The 19,844-nt window shown below is 38.2% G+C and overlaps 1 protein-coding gene across 9 annotated transcripts in view; it reads left to right on the top strand.

Annotated features, from left to right (window-relative positions):
- LOC138580695 (uncharacterized) overlaps positions 1 to 19,844 on the top strand; it is a 583,872-nt gene that overhangs the window by 370,133 nt on the left and 193,895 nt on the right. The gene's annotated exons all lie outside the window — the stretch shown is intronic.

Genomic DNA, 19,844 nt, shown 5'->3' with positions numbered 1-19,844 from the left:
TAAGGCAATTCCCTATTACATTGTTCTCACACATCGACCTGGTATACCTAGCAATCAAAATGCAAGTCACCTGGACACCTATATGTGTTCATTCTTTTCCTAAATATGCATTATATTTTTTATACCCATTGTTCTCATTTTTATAAATGTATATGCTCACATATTTCATTCCCCCCTTTTCACATTCACTATAAAACGTAAACTAAATTACTCAACTGATATATCTCTCCTTTCACCCCTTTACTATCCAGTTTTATACTTTTTAATATTTTTCACACCTACTTACTTGCTATGGTGAATCCCTTTAAGATACAAACGCTTCATTTTCAGAACAGAATTACACTTTTAAACGCTTCATTTTCAGAACAGAATTACACTTTTCACTCCCTACTAGTTTGTCCAATTTGTTCTAACCACCTTGCCTCATGTTTTGGGTGGAATGGTTTCATTTGGTTAACATTAGCAAATTTTTCTACAGTTAAGTCTCCCTCTTTTATGACTATTCTGTAGACTACATGTGAAACCTTATCTACAATTCTAAATGGCCTACACCATGATGCAGGGAAATTTGCATGTTTATGTTCATCTTTACCAAAGTCAAACTTATATACCAGGTCGCCTATCTCATATTTCCTCACAGATGATTCTTGTTATAGTATGATTTTGCACTGTCATACGCTTTTAACATATTCCTCTGCACAAAAACAAAAGCATGTGGCAAGTGCTTTCTCAGCTTTTCAATATATCCGTTGATCATGGCTGCATGTATTAGGACCTGCTCATTGGTTCAGTAAAGCAGATGTTGTGGTAAAAATCATTTTCCTACCTGTCAAAATTTCATGTGGACTGAGATTTATTGATCTAGATTGTGTTGTCCTAATAGCCATTAACACTAAAGGATGTTGCAGATCCCAAATGGATCCTGCCTCACCTACAAACCTTTTCAATAGTTCAACTATTGATATGTTGCACTGTTCCTTACCCCCAGAAGAAGAGTGATGGTATGAAATTTGCAACTTTCTCTTCATAATCATGATTTGCCATATGTTTGTCATTATTGCACTAGTAAAATGACTTATGTGGATTGATTCTATTCTCTGAGGTAATCCAAATGATTGACTAGCAAAGTGGCTGCCATGTGCACACTGCAATCAGGGGCTGGGATGCACCCCACCCATTTAGAAATTAAACAAACAATTGTAAAGAAGTATCTGTTTCCCTGTGCTGGCCTTTGCAAAGGCCCAATGAAGTCTATTTGTAGGTGTGACCATGGGAGTGTCAAAACTTTTTTCAGCAATGGTACCCTGTGTGTTGGGGAAGCAGGTTGAAATTGTGCAAACACTAGACATTCCCTCGTATAGAGTTCTAAATCCTGTGACATGTGAGGCCAATAAGGATAATCTTTTAAAATGTCCAAAGTTTTCTGGGAGCATCTTCAGCCTGCAGTTATTCCATTGTGGGCATGACATAGCATCAACCATCAAAATGTCAAAATCCCATTGGATTTGGCCCAATACTGATTTGTGAATCATCAGCCCTTCTTGTAAATTAATTCTCTTTTTGTTTATAATAGAAAGCAACTCTGCCATCCCAGTTCCAATTTCGGCTAACTGATCGTCCTTGTCATTTCCTTCCTTTTCTTCGCGTGGTGTTTTCAAATGACCATGTATTTTCCTCCAGTGGATGATCATGCCATTTACTGAAACCCGTTTGTCTGTGGCTTGGATTATTTTTCCATGGTTAAATGGTTTCTAGTTATATGAGAACATTCCTCTTAATTTCCAGCTGGGTAAATATTCCATAAAACTATTTAGCTCATAATAAGAATCAGTCACTACAACTATTTCTTAAAGTTTACTTTCTATGGCTGTAGATATTCCCTTATAAATGGTGGCCAATTCTGCAACTTGACTGCCTTTGGGTCCTAACTTCATGCTTACTCTTGGAATGTCATTGCATTATCCCCAAAGATTTCGTATCACTGCCACCGGTTCTTTTTCAGAATCACCTTCCATGTGATATGCACATCCATCTACATAAATGGTTGGAAGATCATTGCATGTTTCTTCATTGAAAGCATTGTGTGGGGATATCTCAAATTCCCTTAAATGAGTTTCTATGTCAATGTCTTCAGGCATACAGACAGCTTCACAATCATGTAATCTGATAGCCCTTGAACAATTGGACTCTTTTTGGTTGGTCCACATCTCACTTCCACTGAGAATCCCTGTAGTGCTAACATCCATGAAGTCATTCTTGACTTGGTCAAATTCCCTCATCTGATTCTTTTACTATGTAAACACTATAGATGCTGGTGATGTGTTTCAACAATCACCCATATTCCTTGAATAATGGGACAGAATTGTTGCAATGCCCATACAGACGTCAAACGTGCCTTTTCATATTCACTAAATTTGGTTGCTTCCTGTGATAATGCTGTGCTTGTATATGCAATAGAATTGTTATTTGCATCATGTTTTTGGTAGAGTACTGCTGACATACATTGATCTGTGATTCCTATTTCTACAAAGAAATCTTCATTTTTATTGGATATGCCAAACATGGCATGTTTATTTTAACTTGTCATTTTTTTCCTTTTCCTATTTGTAGGACACACCCTCTGTCAGTAATTTGCTTATAGGCTGCTTAATCTCTGCGTAAAGTCCAATACATTTCGTGTTGTAACCCGTCAATCCTAGCAAACTCTTAAGACTTTTTAGGTGGGTGGGATCTTTTAATTTATGAATTTCTTCCACTTATTTCTTTTGCAGGTTTAATCCATGTACTGTCACTTCATGGCCTAGAAAGTTTATCCCAGCTGCATCTGGCAGTGCCTTGCTCAGGAATATCCCAAATTCACTCCCACTACTGACATACCCAAAAGGGGTCTGGGACCATGCATATTGTAATTTGTCAAAGGAAAATCCAAATACATGTTATATACCTTCAGCTAATGGTACACACCAGTAACCAGCTGTAAGATCCAAGGTGGTAAATACCTGTAACCCTTGAACCTGTGCAAGACCCTGATCAATAAATGGAAGGGGCAACCTTGAAACTGAAACCCTCTTGTTCAATTCACTCAAGCCATGGGGCTTTAGTACACCTAATATGGGAGTATTTTAAGTACTATGAATGGGCCTAATGATGCCTCTAGATGCCGCTAGATTCAAAATGTTTAATTACTTCAGCCAGTGACTCCAGACATGCCAAGGGTAACCTATATTGTCACAAAAATACTAGCTCCCTACCATATCCTTCTGGTAGTGTGGCAACTTGTAAATCAGTCACCCCACAATTGTAAGCATCTTTGGCAAAAACCTGTTTGAACTCCATAAATATGTTCCTTAATTGATCCCTCTCTTCTTAATTTGTGCAAGCATCTGCAGCTTGAATCTGCTCCTCTCCCAATCGTAGAACATGCTGGGAACTACGCCAATGGAGGAACCTCTGTACTCCCTTCTAGTTGTGTGGCAGTATCTCTTTGGAGAGCTGCAACCCTCAAATATTTTGGAATATTCACCTTGATTATAAGAGATACAATATGGCACATCCTCCATTATTGGCTTCAGGAAAATGCAGGATAATATAACACACCTCAATATGACATTCTCAAATGAAATACAATAAATGATCATCCCCTATAAGCAATTCCCTATGTCATTGGTCTCACACATCGACTTGGGACCTAGCAATCAAAATGCAAGTCAACTGGACACCTAGATCATTTTAATCATTTTCCTAAATATACTTTATTTTTTTATACCCATAGTTCTCATTTTTATAAATGTATATACTCACCTGTTTCATTCCGCCTTTTTCACATTCACTTTAAAACGTGCACACAGTTACTCAACTAATCGATCTTTCCTTTCACTCCTTTACACTCCAGATTGATATTTTGTATATTGTTCACACCTACTTACGTGCAATGGTGAATCCCTTTGAAATGCAAACACTTCACTTTCAGAACAGAATTACACTTTTCACTCCCTACTAGTTTCATCAATGTGTTCTAACCTCCTGTTTTGGGTGGAATGGTTTAATTTGGTTAACATGGACAAATTGTTCCACAGTTAACTTTCCCTCTTTTATGGCTATTCTGTAGACTACAGGCGAAACTTTATCTACAATTCTAAATGGCACGCACCATGGTGCGAGGACATTTGCATTTTTATGTTTATCTTTACCAAAGTCAAACTTATATACCTGGTTGCATATCTCTTATTCCCTCACAGATGTTTTCTTGTCATAGTATGAGTTGGACTGTCAGCAGCTTTTTCAAAATTCCTCTGCGCAAACGCAAAAAACATCTTGCAAGTGTTTTCTCAGCTCTTCCATATATTTGTGGATTGTGGATGCATTTATTAGGACCTGCTTATTGGTTCTGTAAAGCAAATGCTGTGGCAAAAACATTTTCCTACCAGTGAAAATGTCATCTGGACTGAGATGTATTGATCTAGATATTGTGGACATGGAAGATGCATGACTCCATGTATGCCTTTCAGGAATACAATTAGGGAATTGTTCTCTGCAAAGTAAGCCTGCAAATTTTGTTCATGTGGAGTCCGAAATTACTTGTGTTTTGAAGAGGCTATTTCACAGACCTAAACAATTATTTGTATGATAAACCCCATATTCTGCTGTTATTCCTACGACAAATGAAGATTTTTTAGATTGATTTTCTCACAGACTACACCAAACCTCCTAATTTTAGGTTTTGTTTTACCACATTAGCATTTGTACATCTCATATTGGTACTGATCCTGTCAGCCTTTCTGGGACGTAATTTCACCAAAAGGCCAGGGGTAGCGAAGGTGACATCACATGGTCCTTGACCCCCCCAATGACATCACAGGAAGTGATGTAATTTGAACCCGCCCCCAAGTACATTGAAGGAAGTGGGCTAATGTCGTTTGATCCCCGCCCCAAAATGACATCACAGGATGTGCTGGTGCACGTCATTTTGCCAATTGACATCACAGGAAGTGGCATCATCTGCTTTCATGCACGACACAAATGACACTTTTTGCACAACACTTCTGCTAGGGGTAATGACACATCAGTAATGCAGATGCAAATTCATACACCTTGGACATCTAACACTATTCACACTAAGTTTTACCCCAGTAGGTGTCACATAAGTGACTGAGACGCAAGCCATGACATAAACATGGAGTACACTGATTGATGTGCTGCACCTCAAATTAACATTATTTGAATAAACTTGACCAGAGCCACTTCCATTGTTATGTTTACAACTCTGATGTTGTATACATATTTTAAAAATATTTCAGAGAGACATTACACATATGAACTCTACTGATCAGTATTAATTCAATATATCAGCATGAGTATATGAGAATTGAAAGGCAGATACAACAGATTCCTTCAGTGATTCGCCATGACACTAGACAGAGTAATTTTAATAAACAGAATTCAAAATAAACATAACGTTAAGTGGAATGATTTTCTTTTGTTGAAAACTCTCTTTATTGAATTTTTAAACAAATTGGAAACATTCCCTAAACAAAACCCCCAGCCCAACTCACATCTGAGGCAACGACTACTCCATTCCGGATTCGCTTTCTTCCCGGGTTCGCACTTCACGCTCATTGCAGATCTAATAGTCTCAGGCGTTGTGGGAACCACATCACTCTAAAATCATCCTTAAGAAAAGTTACTATTTCCCCCCAGTCCGCGACAAAGTACTGTACTTTGTTGTCCATGGAATGTTTTAAAAGCAACATCACCCTAATCATGGCCAATCGTTGGAGACATCAGTTAGTGGGTTCATTGTGGAAGGGAGTGTGTTGGTGGTCGATAGACATTCATAGATGGCAAAATTGCATGTCACAATGAGTCCAAATCTCCAGGTTTTCTATTGTTGAGAGTGCGATGTTAAAGCTACCATTAATTGATACATTACACACATTGACACTCACCCATGGGTCTCAAGTCGATGGTCGTGTTCTCCTTCGGCTATCTGCAAAACGAGTGATTTGAGTCTGTGCTCCTTGTTTGCAAGGAAATATCAGGGGGTTAACTGAAAATATGTCCCTGTTGAAGAAAAATGATTACCCTCGTACGGCTGCGGATTAAGATTACAGAGGTTACGGCTTTAGCAAAATGTGTGATGAAACTGTCAGGAAGAGCTCACTTAGACCATGAGACAGAAACACACAATTACACAACTGGAGTTTTCAGCAACCTTTCTTCTTTCTTACATCTCAACATATCAATTCACTTTACCTCATCAGTGAACTATTTGTTTTTTTCCCCATAGGGCATACACGGTGGAGTTGGTGGTGGCCGTGTGGTAAGTATTACATTGTTGTTGCTAAAATCCAGGATGCCGCTATTGGCTGGGTATTGTTGTCTCTAATGCTATAATGACTATGGGCCCCATTCCTCTACTTGCACCAATTGTATCTCTGATCCATTCAATGACCAAATTTGGGTTCAAGCTAGTATACCTGTTTTGATATAAGAGTCTTGTAATCCCCAATATAAAATGCAGAGCTTCTTCCAAATGCAATTCCTGAGACTGGTCCCAGGTCTATTAGAACTTGTCCTTTCACTAAAGTGATACATGGAATGTTCGTCGTAACTATAAGTGCCAAGAAAGACCAGAAAATGTGCTGTCTTATTCCACTATGCATGGGCTACAGCCACTTCATCTTTCCTCTGTAAGCAGGTGTCACTTTCTCTCCCCTTCTTCAGTGCATGGGTTTTTTCCAAGGGACTCCGGTTCGGAGGTGGTTTCCTCTGGATCTGGCTGCCTCCAATTCCTGGACCGCTGGTGTGGAAATAGTATCTAGATTAAAGCAAGAAAAAAACAATTAAGAATCAAATACACTGATTCATTAATTTTTCCCTTTCATTTTGATATCATCTGAAGTAAAATGTTGTATTATGCACAGAAACATACAATATAAATAACAGTCAATGATAACTTTTCTGGACTTGGAAATATGTGGGTTGAGTATAAGAGATACAATATGGCACATCATTTGTTATTGGCTGTCCGAAAATGCAAGTTAACATAACATAGCTCAATGTAATATTCTCAAATGAAATAAAATAAATGATCATCGCCTTAAGGCAATTCCCTATTACATTGTTCTCACACATCGACCTGGTATACCTAGCAATCAAAATGCAAGTCACCTGGACACCTATATGTGTTCATTCTTTTCCTAAATATGCATTATATTTTTTATACCCATTGTTCTCATTTTTATAAATGTATATGCTCACATATTTCATTCCCCCCTTTTCACATTCACTATAAAACGTAAACTAAATTACTCAACTGATGTATCTCTCCTTTCACCCCTTTACAATCCAGTTTTATACTTTTTAATATTTTTCACACTACTTACTTGCTATGGTGAATCCCTTTAAGATACAAACGCTTCATTTTCAGAACAGAATTACACTTTTAAACGCTTCATTTTCAGAACAGAATTACACTTTTCACTCCCTACTAGTTTGTCCAATTTGTTCTAACCACCTTGCCTCATGTTTTGGGTGGAATGGTTTCATTTGGTTAACATTAGCAAATTTTTCTACAGTTAAGTCTCCCTCTTTTATGACTATTCTGTAGACTACATGTGAAACCTTATCTACAATTCTAAATGGCCTACACCATGATGCAAGGAAATTTGCATGTTTATGTTCATCTTTACCAAAGTCAAACTTATATACCAGGTCGCCTATCTCATATTTCCTCACAGATGATTCTTGTTATAGTATGATTTTGCACTGTCATACGCTTTTAACATATTCCTCTGCACAAAAACAAAAGCATGTGGCAAGTGCTTTCTCAGCTTTTCAATATATTCGTTGATCATGGGTGCATGTATTAGGACCTGCTCATTGGTTCAGTAAAGCAGATGTTGTGGTAAAAATCATTTTCCTACCTGTCAAAATTTCATGTGGACTGAGATTTATTGATCTAGATTGTGTTGTCCTAATAGCCATTAACACTAAAGGATGTTGCAGATCCCAAATGGATCCTGCCTCACCTACAAACCTTTTCAATAGTTCAACTATTGATATGTTGCACTGTTCCTTACCCCCAGAAGAAGAGGGATGGTATGAAATTTGCAACTTTCTCTTCATAATCATGATTTGCCATATGTTTGTCATTATTGCACTAGTAAAATGACTTATGTGGATTGATTCTATTCTCTGAGGTAATCCAAATGATTGACTAGCAAAGTGGCTGCCATGTGCACACTGCAATCTGGGGCTGGGATGCACCCCACCCATTTAGAAATTAAACAAACAATTGTAAAGAAGTATCTGTTTCCCTGTGCTGGCCTTTGCAAAGGCCCAATGAAGTCTATTTGTAGGTGTGACCATGGGAGTGTCAAAACTTTTTTCAGCAATGGTACCCTGTGTGTTGGGGAAGCAGGTTGAAATTGTGCAAACACTAGACATTCCCTCGAATAGAGTTCTAAATCCTGTGACATGTGAGGCCAATAAGGATAATCTTTTAAAATGTCCAAAGTCTTCTGGGAGCCTCTTCAGCCTGCAGTTATTCCATTGTGGGCATGACATAGCATCAACCATCAAAATGTCAAAATCCCATTGGATTTGGCCCAATACTGATTTGTGAATCATCAGCCCTTCTTGTAAATTAATTCTCTTTTTGTTTATAATAGAAAGCAACTCTGCTATCCCAGTTCCATTTTCGGCTAACTGATCGGCCTTGTCATTTCCTTCCTTTTCTTCGCATGGTGTTTTCAAATGACCATGTATTTTCCTCCAGTGGATGATCATGCCATTTACTGAAACCCGTTTGTATGTGGCTTGGATCATTTTGCCATGGTTAAATGGTTTCTAGTTATATGAGAGCATTCCTCTCAATTTCCAGCTGGGTAAATATTCCATAAAACTATTTAGCTCATAATAAGAATCAGTCACTACAACTATTTCTTAAAGTTTACTTTCTATGGCTGTAGATATTCCCTTATAAATGGTGGCCAATTCTGCAACTTGACTGCTTTTGTGTCCTAACTTCATGCTTACTCTTGGAATGTCATTGCATTATCCCCAAAGATTTTGTATCACTGCCACCGGTTCTTTTTCCGAATCACCTTCCATGTGATATGCACATCCATCTACATAAATGGTTGGAAGATCATTGCATGTTTCTTCATTGAAAGCATTGTGTGGGGATATCTCAAATTCCCTTAAATGAGTTTCTACGTCAGTGTCTTCAGGCATACAGACAGCTTCACAATCATGTAATCTGATAGCCCTTGACCAATTGGACTCTTTTTGTTTGGTCCACATCTCACTTCCACTGAGAATCCCTGTAGTGCTAACATCCATGAAGTCATTCTTGACTTGGTCAAATTCCCTGATCTGATTCTTTTACTATGTAAACATTATAGATGCTGGTGATGTGTTTCAACAATCACCCATATCCCTTGAATAATGGGACAGAATTGTTGCAATGGCCATACAGACGTCAAACGTGCCTTTTCATATTCACTAAATTTTGTTGCTTCCTGTGACAATGCTGTGCTTGTATATGCAATAGAATTGTTATTTGCATCATGTTTTTGGTAGAGTACTGCTGACATACATTGATCTGTGATTCCTATTTCTACAAAGAAATCTTCATTTTTATTGGATATGCCAAACATGGCATTTTTATTTTAACTTGTCCTTTTTTTCCTTTTCCTATTTGCAGGGCACACCCTCTGTCAGTAATTTGCTTATGGGCTGCTTAATCTCTGCGTAAAGTCCAATACATTTCCTGTTGTAACCCGTCAATCCTAGCAAACTCTTTAGACTTTTTAGGTGGGTGGGATCTTTTAATTTCTGAATTGCTTCCACTTATTTCTTTTGCAGCTTTAATCCATGTACTGTCACTTCATGGCCTAGAAAGTTTATCCCAGCTGCATCTGGGAGTGCCTTGCTCAGGAATATCCCAAATTCACTCCCACTACTGACATACCCAAAAGGGGTCTGGGACCATGCATATTGTAATTTGTCAAAGGAAAATGCAAATACATGTTATATACCTTCAGCTAATGGTACACACCAGTAACCAGCTGTAAGATCCAAGGTGGTAAATACCTGTAACCCTTGAACCTGTGCAAGACCCTGATCAATAAATGGAAGGGGCAACCTTGAAACTGAAACCCTCTTGTTCAATTCACTCAAGCCATGGGGCTTTAGTACACCTAATATGGGAGTATTTTAAGTACTATGAATGGGCCTAATGATGCCTCTAGATACCGCTAGATTCAAAATGTTTGATTACTTCAGCCAGTGACTCCAGACATGCCAAGGGTAACCTATATTGTCACAAAAATACTAGCTCCCTAAAATATCCTTCTGGTAGTGTGGCAACTTGTAAATCAGTCACCCCACAATCGTAAGCATCTTTGGCAAAAACCTCTTTGAACTCCATAAATATGTTCCTTAATTGATCCCTCCCTTCTTCATTTGTGCAAGCATCTGCAGCTTGAATCTGCTCCTCTCCCGATCTTAGAACATTCTGGGAACTACGCCAATGGAGGAACCTCTGTACTCCCTTCTAGTTGTGTGGCAGTATCTCTTTGGAGAGCTGCAACCCTCAAATATTTTGGAATATTCATCTTGATTATAAGAGATACAATATAGCACATCTTCCATTATTGGCTTTAGGAAAATGCAGGATAACATAACAGACCTCAATATGTCATTCTCAAATGAAATAAAATAAATGATCATACCCTATAAGTAATTCCCTATGTCATTGGTCTCACACATCTACTTGGGATCTAGCAATCAAAATGCAAGTCAACTGGACACCTAGATCATTTTAATCATTTTCCTAAATATACTTTATTTTTTTATACCCATAGTTCTCATTTTTATAAATGTATATACTCACCTGTTTCATTCCGCCTTTTTCACATTCACTTTAAAACGTGCACACAGTTACTCAACTAATCAATCCTTCCTTTCACTCCATTATACTCCAGATTGATATTTTGTATATTGTTCACACCTACTTACGTGCAATGGGGAATCCCTTTGAGGTGCAAGCACTTCACTTTCAGAACAGAATTACACTTTTCACTCCCTACTAGTTTCATCAATGTGTTCTAACCTCCTGTTTTGGGTGGAATGTTTTAATTTGGTTAACATGGACAAATTGTTCCACAGTTAACTTTCCCTCTTTTATGGTTATTCTGTAGACTACAGGCGAAACCTTATCTACAATTCTAAATGGCACGCACCATGATGCGAGGACATTTGAATTTTTATGTTTATCTTTACCAAAGTCAAACTTATATACCTGGTTGCATAGTTCTTATTCCCACACAGATGTTTTCTTGTCATAGTATGAGTTGGACTGTCAGGAGCTTTTTCAAAATTCCTCTGCGCAAACGCAAAAAACATCTTGCAAGTGTTTTCTCAGCTCTTCCATATATTTGTGGATTGTGGATGCATTTATTAGGACCTTCTTATTGGTTCTGTAAAGCAAATGCTGTGGCAAAACCATTTTCCTACCTGTGAAAATGTCATCTGGACTGAGATGTATTGATCTAGATATTGTGGACATGGAAGATGCATGACTCCACGTATGGGAGGAATACAATTAGGGAATTGTTCTCTGCAAAGTAAGTCTGCAAATTTTGCTCATGTGGAGTCCCAAATTACTTGTGTTTTGAAGAGGCTATTTCACAGACCTAAACAATTATTTGTATGATAAACCCCATATTCTGCTGTTATTCCTACGACAAATTAAGATTTTTTAGATTGATTTTCTCACAGACTACACCAAACCTCCTAATTTTAGGTTTTGTTTTACCACATTAGCATTTGTACATCTCATATTGGTACTGATCCTGTCAGCCTTTCTGGGACGTAATTTCACCAAAAGGCCAGAGGTAGCGAAGGTGACATCACATGGTCCTTGACCCCCCTAATGACATCACAGGAAGTGATGTCATTTGAACCCGCCCCCAAGTACATTGAAGGAAGTGGGGTAATGTCGTTTGATCCCCGCCCCAAAATGACATCACAGGATGTGCTGGTGCACGTCATTTCGCCAATTGACATCACAGGAAGTGGCATCATCTGCTTTCATGCACAACACAAATGACACTTTTTGCACAACACTTCTGCTAGGGGTAATGACAAATCAGTAATGCAGATGCAAATTCATACACCTTGGACATCTAACACTATTCACACTAAGTTTTACTCCAATAGGTGTCACATAAGTGACTGAGACCCAAGCCATAACCTAAACATGGAGTACACTGATTGATGTGCTGCACCTCAAATTAACATTATTTGAATAAACTTTACCAGAGCCACCTCCATTGTCATGTTTATAACTCTGATGTTGTATACATATTTTAAAAATATTTCACAGAGACATTACACATATGAACTCACTGATCAGTATTAATTCAATATATCAGCATGAGTATATGAGAATTGAAAGGCAGATACAACAGATTACTTCAGTAATTCGCCATGACACTAGACAGAGTCATTTTAATAAACAGAATTCAAAATGAACATAACGTTAAGTGGAATGTTTTTCTTTTGTTGAAAACTCTCTTTATTGAATTTTTAAACAAATTGGAAACATTCCCTAAACAAAACCCCCACCCCAACTCACGTCTGAGGCGACTACTACTCCATTCCGGATTCGCTTTCTTCCTGGGTTCGCACTTCACGCTCATTGCAGATCTAATAGTCTCAGGCGTTGTGGGAACCACATCACTCTAAAATCATCCTTAAGAAAAGTTACTATTTCCCCCCAGTCCGCGACAAAGTACTGTACTTTGTTGTCCATGGAATGTTTTAAAAGCAACATCACCCTAATCATGGCCAATCGTCAGAGACATCAGTTAGTGGGTTAATTGTGGAAGGGAGTGGGTTGGTGGTCGATAGACCTTCATAGATGGCAAAATAGCATGTCACAATGAGTCCAAATCTCCAGGTTTTCTATTGTTGAGAGTGCGATGTTAAAGCTACCATTAATTGATACCATCTCAAGTCGATGGTCGTGTTCTCCTTCGGCTATCTGCAAAACGAGTGATTTGAGTCTGTGCTCCTTGTTTGCAAGGAAATATCAGGGGGTTAACTGAAAATATGTCCCTGTTGAAGAAAAATGATTACCCTCGTACGGCTGCGGATTAAGATTACAGAGGTTATGGCTTTAGCAAAATGTGTGATGAAACTGTCAGGAAGAGCTCACTTAGACCATGAGACAGAAACACACAATTACACAACTGGAGTTTTCAGCAACCTTTCTTCTTTCTTACATCTCAACATATCAATTCACTTTACCTCATCAGTGAACTATTTGTTTTTTTCCCCATAGGGCGTACACGGTGGAGTTGGTGGTGGCCGTGTGGTAAGTATTACATTGTTGTTGCTAAATTCCAGGATGGCGCTATTGGCTGGGTATTGTTGTTCTCTAATGCTATAATGACTATGGGCCCCATTCCTCTACTTGCACCAATTGTATCTCTGATCCATTCAATGACCAAATTTGGGTTCAAGCTAGTATACCTGTTTTGATATAAGAGTCTTGTAATCCCCAATATAAAACGCAGAGCTTCTTCCAAATGCAATTCCTGAGACTGGTCCCAGGTCTATTAGAACTTGTCCTTTCACTAAAGTGATACATGGAATGTTCGTCATAAGTATAAGTACCAAGAAAGACCAGAAAATGTGCTGTCTTATTCCACTATGCATGGGCTAGAGCCACTTCACCTTTCCTCTGTAAGCAGGTGTCACCACCTTCTCTCCCCTTCTTCAGTGCATGGGTTTTTCCAAAGGGACTCCGGTTCGGAGGTGGTTTCTCCGGATCTGGCTGCCTCCAACTCCCGGACCGCTGGTGTGGAAATAGTATCTAGATTAAAGCGAGAAAAAAAACAATTAAGAATCAAATACACTGATTCATTAATTTTTCCCTTTCATTTTGATATCATCTGAAGTAAAATGTTGTATTATGCACAGAAACATACAATATAAATAACAGTCAATAATAACTTTTCTGGACTTGGAAATATGTGGGTTGAGTATAAGAGATACAATATGGCACATCTTTTGTTATTGGCTGTCGGAAAATGCAGGTTAACATAACATAGCTCAATGTAATATTCTCAAATGAAATAAAATAAAAGATCATTGCCTTAAGGCAATTCCCTATGTCATTGTTCTCACACATCGACCTGGTATACCTAGCAATCAAAATGCAAGTCACCTGGACACCTATATGTGTTAATTCTTTTCCTAAATATGCATTATATTTTTTATACCCATTGTTCTCATTTTTATAAATGTATATGCTCACATATTTCATTCCCCCCTTTTCACATTCACTATAAAACGTAAACTAAATTACTCAACTGATGTATCTCTCCTTTCACCCCTTTACAATCCAGTTTTATACTTTTTAATATTTTCCACACCTACTTACTTGCTATGGTGAATCCCTTTAAGATACAAACGCTTCATTTTCAGAACAGAATTACACTTTTAAACGCTTCATTTTCAGAACAGAAGTGCACTTTTCACTCCGTACTAGTTTGTCCAATTTGTTCTAACCACCTTGCCTCATGTTTTGGGTGGAATGGTTTCATTTGCTTAACATTAGCACATTTTTCTACAGTTAAGTCTCCCTCTTTTATGACTATTCTGTAGACTACATGTGAAACCTTATCTACAATTCTAAATGGCCTACACCATGATGCAAGGAAATTTGCATGTTTATGTTCTTCTTTACCAAAGTCAAACTTATATACCAGGTCGCCTATCTCATATTTCCTCACAGGTGATTCTTGTTATAGTATGATTTTGCACTGTCATACGCTTTTAACAAATTCCTCTGCACAAAAACAAAAGCATGTTACAAGTGCTTTCTCAGCTTTTCCATATATTCGTTGATCATGGGTGCATTTATTAGGACTTGCTCATTGGTTCTGTAAAGCAGATGTTGTGGTAGAAACCATTTTCCTACCTGTCAAAATTTCATGTGGACTGAGATGTATTGATCTAGATTGTGTTGTCCTAATAGCCATTAACACTAAAGGATGTTGAAGATCCCAAATGGATCCTGCCTCACCTACAAACCTTTTCAATAGTTCAACTATTGATATGTTGCACTGTTTCTTACCCCCAGAAAAAGAGGGATGGTATGAAATGTGCAACTTTCTCTTCACAATCATGATTTGCCATATGTTTGTCATTATTGCACTAGTAAAATGACTTATGTGGATTGATTCTATTCTCTGAGGTAATCCAAATGATTGACTAGCAAAGTGGCTGCCATGTGCACACTGCAATCTGGGGCTGGGATGCACCACACCCATTTAGAAATTAAACAAACAATTGTAAAGAATTACCTGTTTCCCTGTGCTGGCCTTTGCAAAGGCCCAATGAAGTCTATTTGTAGGTGTGACCATGGGAGTGTCAAAACTTTTTTCAGCAATGGTACCCTGTGTGTTGGGGAAGCAGGTTGAAATTGTGCAAACACTAGACATTCTCTCGTATAGAGTTCTAAATCCTATGACATGTGAGGCCAATAAGGATAATCTTTTAAAATGTCCAAAGTTTTCTGGGAGCCTCTTCGGCCTGCAGTTATTCCATTGTGGGCATGACATAGCATCAACCATCAAAATGAAAAAATCCCATTGGATTTGGCCCAATACTGATTTGTGAATCATCAGCCCTTCTTGTAAATTAATTCTCTTTTTGTTTATAATAGAAAGCAACTCTGCCATCCCAGTTCCATTTTCGGCTAACTAATCAGCCTTGTCATTTCCTTCCTTTTCTTCGCGTGGTGTTTTCAAATGACCATGTATTTTCCTCCAGTGGATGATCATGCCATTTACTGAAACCCGTTTGTCTTTGGCTTGGATTATTTTGACATGGTTAAATGGTTTCTAGTTAGATGAGAGCATTCCTCTCAATTTCCAGCTGGGTAAATATTCCATAAAACTATTTAGCTCATAATAAGAATCAGTCACTACAACTATTTCTTAAAGATTACTTTCTATGGCTGTAGATATTCCCTTATAAATGGTGGCCAATTCTGCAACTTGACTGCTTTTGGGTCCTAACTTCATGCTTACTCTTGGAATGTCATTGCATTATCCCCAAAGATTTTGTATCACTGCCACCGGTTCTTTTTCAGAATCACCTTCCATGTGATATGCACATCCATCTACATAAATGGTTGGATGATCATTGCATGTTTCTTCATTGAAAGCATTGTGTGGGGATATCTCAAATTCCCTTAAATGAGTTTCTACGTCAGTGTCTTCAGGCATACAGACAGCTTCACAATCATGTAATCTGATAGCCCTTGACCAATTGGACTCTTTTTGTTTGGTCCACATCTCACTTCCACTGGGAATCCCTGTAGTGCTAACATCCATGAAGTCATTCTTGACTTGGTCAAATTCCCTGATCTGATTCTTTTACTATGTAAACATTAGAGAGGCTGGTGATGTGTTTCAACAATCACCCATATCCCTTGAATAATGGGACAGAAATGTTGCAATGGCCATACAGACGTCAAACGTGCCTTTTCATATTCACTAAATTTGGTTGCTTCCTGTGACAATGCTGTTCTTGTATATGCAATAGAATTGTTATTTGCATCTTGTTTTTGGTAGAGTACTGCTGACATACATTGATCTGTGATTCCTATTTCTACAAAGAAATCTTCATTTTTATTGGATATGCCGAAAATGGCATGTTTATCAAAAAGTTTTTTTTTTGTTTTACTTGCCCATTTTTCCTTTTCCTATTTGCAGGGCACACTCTCTGTTAGTAATTTGCTTATAGGCTGCTTAATCTCTGCGTAAAGTCCAATACATTTCGTGTTGTAACCTGTCAATCCTAGCAAACTCTTTAGACTTTTTAGGTTCTTGGGATCTTTTCATTTCTGAATTGCTTCCACTTATTTCTTTTGCAGGTTTAACCCATGTACTGTCACTTCATGGCCTAGAAAGTTTATCCCAGCTGCATCTGGGAGTGCCTTGCTCAGGAATATCCCAAATTCACTCCCACTACTGACATACCCAAAAGGGGTCTGGGACCATGCATATTGTAATTTGTCAAAGGAAAATGCAAATACATGTTATATACCTTCAGATAATGGTACACACCAGTAACCAGCTGTAAGATCCAAGGTGGTAAATACCTGTAACCCTTGAACCTGTGCAAGACCCTGATCAATAAATGGAAGGGGCAACCTTGAAACTGAAACCCTCTTGTTCAATTCACTCAAGCCATGGGGCTTTAGTACACCTAATATGGGAGTATTTTAAGTACTATGAATGGGCCTAACGATGCCTCTAGATGCCTCTAGATTCAAAATGTTTAATTACTTCAGCCAGTGACTCCAGACATGCCAAGGGTAACCTATATTGTCACAAAAATACTAGCTCCCTACCATATCCTTCTGGTAGTGTGGCAACTTGCAAATCATTCAGCCCACAATCATAAGCATCTTTTGCAAAAACCTCTTTGATCTCCATAAATATGTTCCTTAATTGATCCCTCTCTTCTTCATTTGTGCAAGCATCTGCAGCTTGAATCTGCTCCTCTCCCGATCTTAGAACATTCTGGGAACTATGCCAATGGAGGAACCTTTGTACTCCCTTCTAGTTGCGTGGCAGTATCTCTTTGGAGAGCTGCAACACTCAAATATTTTGGAATATTCACCTTGATTATAAGAGATACAATATGGCACATCTTCCATTATTGGCTTTAGGAAAATGCAGGATAACATAACAGACCTCAATATGACATTCTCAAATGAAATAAAATAAATGATCATCCCCTATAAGTAATTCCCTATGCCATTGGTCTCACACATCGACTTGGGACCTAGCAATCAAAATGCAAGTCAACTGGACACCTAGAACATTTTGATCATTTTCCTGAATATACTTTATTTTTTTATACCCATTGTTCTCATTTTATAAATGTATATACTCATCTGTTTCATTCCGCCTTTTTCAGATTCACTTTAAAACGTACACACAGTTACTCAACTAATTGATCTTTCCTTTCACTCCTTTACACTCCAGATTGATATTTTGTATATTGTTCACACCGACTTACGTGCAATGGTGAATCCCTTTGAGGTGCAAGCACTTCATTTTCAGAACAGAATTACACTTTTCACTCCCTACTAGTTTCATCAATGTGTTCTAACCTCCTGTTTTGGGTGGAATGGTTTAATTTGGTTAACATGGACAAATTGTTCCACAGTTAACTTTCCCTCTTTTATGGCTATTCTGTAGACTACAGGCGAAACCTTATCTACAATTCTAAATGGCACGCACCATGATGCGAGGACATTTGCATTTTTATGTTTATCTTTACCAAAGTCAAACTTATATACCTTCTTGCATATCTCTTATTCCCTCACAGATGTTTTCTTGTCATAGTATGAGTTGGACTGTCAGCAGCTTTTTCAAAATTCCTCTGCGCAAACGCAAAAAAACATCTTGCTAGTGTTTTCTCAGCTCTTCCATATATTTGTGGATTGTGGATGCATTTATTAGGACCTGCTCATTGGTTCTGTAAAGCAAATGCTGTGGCAAAACCATATTCCTACCTGTGAAAATGTCATCTGTACTGAGATGTATTGATCTAGATATTGTGGACATGGAAGATGCATGACTCCACGTATGCCTTTCAGGAATACAATTAGGGAATTGTTCTCTGCAAAGTAAGACTGCAAATTTTGTTCATGTGGAGTCCCAAATTACTTGTGTTTTGAAGAGGCTATTTTACAGACCTAAACAATTATTTGTATGATAAACCCCATATTCTGCTGTTATTCCTACGACAAATGAAGATTTTTTAGATTGATTTTCTCACAGACTACACCAAACCTCCTAATTTTAGATTTTGTTTTACCACATTAGCATTTGGACATCTCATATTGGTACTGATCCTGTCAGCCTTTCTGGGACGTAATTTCACCAAAAGGCCAGGGGTAGCGAAGGCGACATCACATGGTCCTTGACCCCCCTAATGACATCACAGGAAGTGATGTCAATTGAACCCGCCCCCAAGTACATTGAAGGAAGTGGGGTAATGTCGTTTGATCCCTGCCCCAAAATGACATCACAGGATGTGCTGGTGCACGTCATTTGGCAATTGACATCACAGGAAGTGGCATCATCTGCTTTCATGCACAACACAAATGACACTTTTTGCACAACACTTCTGCTAGGGGTAATGACACATCAGTAATGCAGATGCAAATTCATACACCTTGGACATCTAACACTATTCACACTAAGTTTTACCCCAATAGGTGTCACATACGTGACTGAGACCCAAGCCATAACCTAAACATGGAGTAGACTGATTGATGTGCTGCACCTCAAATTAACATTATTTGAATAAACTTGACCTGAGCCAGCTCCATTGTCATGTTTACAACTCTGATGTTGTATACATATTTTAAAAATATTTCAGAGCGATAGACATTCATAGATTGCAAAATAGCATGTCACAATGAGTCCAAATCTCCAGGTTTTCTATTGTTGAGAATGAGATGTTAAAGTTACCATTAATTGATACATTGCACACATTGGCACTCACCCATGGTTCTCAAGTCGATGGTCGTATTCTCCTTCGGCTATCTGCAAAACGAGTGATTTGAGTCTGTGCTCCTTGTTTGCAAGGAAATATCGGGGGGTTAACTGAAAATATGTCCCTGTTGAAGAAAAATGATTACCCTCGTACGGCTGCGGATTAAGAATTCAGAGGTTACATTTTTAGCAAAATGTGTGATGAAACTGTCTGGAAGAGCTCACTTAGACCATGAGACAGAA

This window comes from Ambystoma mexicanum, chromosome 3p, assembly GCF_040938575.1.
Source record: "Ambystoma mexicanum isolate Mex_15411 chromosome 3p, UKY_AmexF1_1, whole genome shotgun sequence".
Lineage (NCBI taxonomy): Eukaryota > Metazoa > Chordata > Amphibia > Caudata > Ambystomatidae > Ambystoma > Ambystoma mexicanum.
The sequence above is the reverse complement of the archived record's forward strand: the minus strand, read 5'-3'. Positions and strand labels throughout refer to the sequence as shown.